The following is a 3,235-nucleotide window of genomic DNA, read 5'->3' on the forward strand; positions in this document are numbered from 1 at the left end:
CACTCTAAAGGAGCAAGGAGCTCAATCTCTTCCAGTTAAGTGGAAGTTAGGGGAACAAGCAACAACCACTTTTGAAAATCTTGTATTTTGAATTAATTTTACACTTACAAAAAAGTTGCAAAATAATACAGAGTTTCCCTGTACCATTCTTTGAGCTTCATCTAATGTTAAGAACTTTCAGGGGCGCCTGGGTGGCTTAGTCGGTTAAGTGTCCGACTTTCGCTTNTAGCCACCCAGGCACCCTGACCTTGACCCTTTTAAAGAGTATAGCACTAGGGCACAACTTCACTTCCATGGAAAAATACCACTTCTCTGCTAGTTTTGCCTCAAATACAGAACTTCCGTCTGTTAAGAGAAAACATCAGACGAACCCATGTTAAGTGGCATTCAACAAAATAGCTAGTCAACTGATACTTTTTTCTTTTTTACAAATAGTTTATTGTCAAATTAGTTTCCACATAACACCCAGTGCTCATCCCCACAAGTGCCCTCCTCCATGCCCATCCCTCCTCCCCCCACATCCATCAGTCCTCAGTTTTTGTCNTTGTTTCAATACCTATTTTCAATTATTTTGGATATATACCTAGGATGCTATTTTTGGTAAATTTTGGTAATTTGGTTAATTGCTGGTAAATATTGTAGTTATACTCAATGGTTTGAGAACCACTACAGTAGCTGAATGTTTTACATTTCTTCTAGCAATTTTCTGTTTTATTTTTTAATTAAAATTTTATTTTATTTTTTAATGTTTATTTTTAAAAGAGAGATGGAGCTAGAGTGTGAGCAGGAAAGGGGAAGAGAGTGAGGGAGAGACAGAATCTGAAGCAGACTCCAGGCTCCAGGATGTTAGCACACAGTCTGATACAAGGCTTGAACCAACAAATCATGAGATCATGACCTGAGCCGGAATCGGACACTTAACCAACTGAGCCACCCAGGCACCCCCGTTTTTGTTTTTTTTTTTATAGCTATCCTAAATAGTATCTCATTGTGGTTTTTAACTGTATTTCTCTATAGACTCATAATATTGATCATTCTTTCGTGTGTGTTGACCTTTTGTAAATCCTCTTTAGAGAAGCATCTGTTCAGGTCCTTTGCCCATTTTTAAATTGGGTTGCCTTTTTGTTTTTGTGTTCAACAGTTCTTTGTGTCTTTAGCCATCAGACTGTTATCATAACTATAATTTGCAAATATTTTTTCACATATGCAGATTGTCTTTACGCTGTCTTGATAATGTTCTTTGAGGTACAAAGGTTTGTAGTTTTGATGAAGTCTAATCTATTCTTTTGTTGATCATGCTTTTGTTGTCATATCTAAGAATCCATTTCTAAATCCAAGTTCATAAATTTTTGCTCGTAAGAGTTTTATGGTTATGGCTCAGTTCATTTTTCTTCGTTCTTTCCCTCTCCCCTGTTTCCTTAGACTGTATAATTTCAATTGACTTTTCTTCAAGTTCACTGATTTTTCTTTTTTCCTGCTAAAATATGCTACTGAAACCCTCTAGTAAGTTTTTCATTTGTTATATTTTCAGTTCCAGAATTTGTTTGGCTCTTTTTTTTTATAACTTCTATCTCTTTATTGATATTCTTTATTTGTTCATATGTTATTTTCCTGGTTTCCTTTAACTCTTTTAACATATTTAAGACAGTTGATTTAAAGTCTTTGTCTAGTAAGTCCAATGTCTATGCTTCCTTAGGGACAGTTTCTGTTAATTTTGTTTACGTGTGTGAATGGACCATGCTTCTTTCTTAGCATACCTCATAAATTTTTTTGTTGAAAAATGGACATTGAACATTGTAATATGGTAACTCTGTAAATCATATTTTTCTTCTTCAGAATTTATTTTTATTGCTTACTGTAAACTTTTATTTGCTTAGAAATTTTAGTGGTGCCTGAATGGCTCAGGCGGTTAAGTGTCCAACTTCTACTCAGGTCATGATCTCATGGTTCGTGAGTTTGAGCCCCACATTGGGCTCTGTGCTAATAGCTCAGAGGCTGGAGCCTGCTTCAGATTCTGTGTCTGCCTCTCTCTGCTTCTCCCCCACTTACACTCTGTCATTTTTCTCTCTTCCTCTCAAATATAAATAAACATTGAAAACATTTCTTTTAAATTATTTTTGCATTCTTTTTATGTGCAGTCTCTGAAGTTTCTGTTCCTTTTGTGTTCAGCTAGTGTTTTTTTAAAATATATATTTTTAAGTTTAATTTTGAGAGAGAGCACATAAGTGGGGTAAGGGCAGAGAGAGAGGGAGAGAGAGAATCCTACTCAGGCTCTGTGCTGTTAGCACAGAGCCTCATGTGGGGCTTGAACTCATGAACCATGAGATCATGACCTGAGCCAAAATCAGGAGTAAGATGCTTAACAAACTGAGATACCCAGATGCCCCTCAGCTAGTGTTTTGACAAAGATTTCCCTGATTCCCAGGAGCCAAAAGGAGAGCAAGTGAGAGAAGAAGTGGAAGGAAGGGAGGGAGAGAAGAAAAAGAAAAAAACCTAAAGACCCAAATACTAAAATTTGTTCCAATCTATGGATATTAGCTCTGTACAGGAGTGCTCCTTCAGTGCTCACTTAGATCATTTAAAAACTATTGCCTTACACCCTCCTACACTGTTGGTGGGAATGTAAACTTGTATAGCCCCTCTGGAAAACAGTGTGGAGATTCCTTAAAAAATTAACAATATAATTCCCCTATGATCCAGCAATAGCACTACTAGGAATTTATCCAAGGGATACAGGAGTGCTGATACACAGGGGCACATGTCCCCCAATGTTCATAGCAGCACTCTCAACAGTAGCCAAAACATGGGAAGAGCCTAAATGTCCATCAACGGATGAATGGATCAAGAAGATGTGGTTTATCTATACCATGGAATACTACATGGCAATGAGAAAGAATGAAACCTGGCCATGTGTAGCAACATGGATGGACCTTGAGGGTGTTATGCTGAGCAAAATAAGTCAGGCAGAGAAGGACAAATACCATATATTTGCACGTATAGGAGGATTAGGAGGAACTTAATGGAGGACCGTGGGGGAGAAGAAGGGGGGAAATAGTGGCGGAGAGGGAGGGAGGCAAACCGTGAGTGACTCTTGAATGATAACAAACTGAGGGCAGATGGGGGGGAGGGGAAGGGGCGTGATGGGCATGGACAAGAGCACTTGTGGGGATGAGCACTGGGTGATATATGAAAACCAACTTGACAACAAACTATTTAAAAAAATAACCAAAGGAAA

The sequence above is a fragment of the Crocuta crocuta genome, unplaced genomic scaffold, assembly GCF_008692635.1.
Source record: "Crocuta crocuta isolate KB4526 unplaced genomic scaffold, BGI_CrCroc_1.0 scaffold619, whole genome shotgun sequence".
NCBI lineage: Eukaryota > Metazoa > Chordata > Mammalia > Carnivora > Hyaenidae > Crocuta > Crocuta crocuta.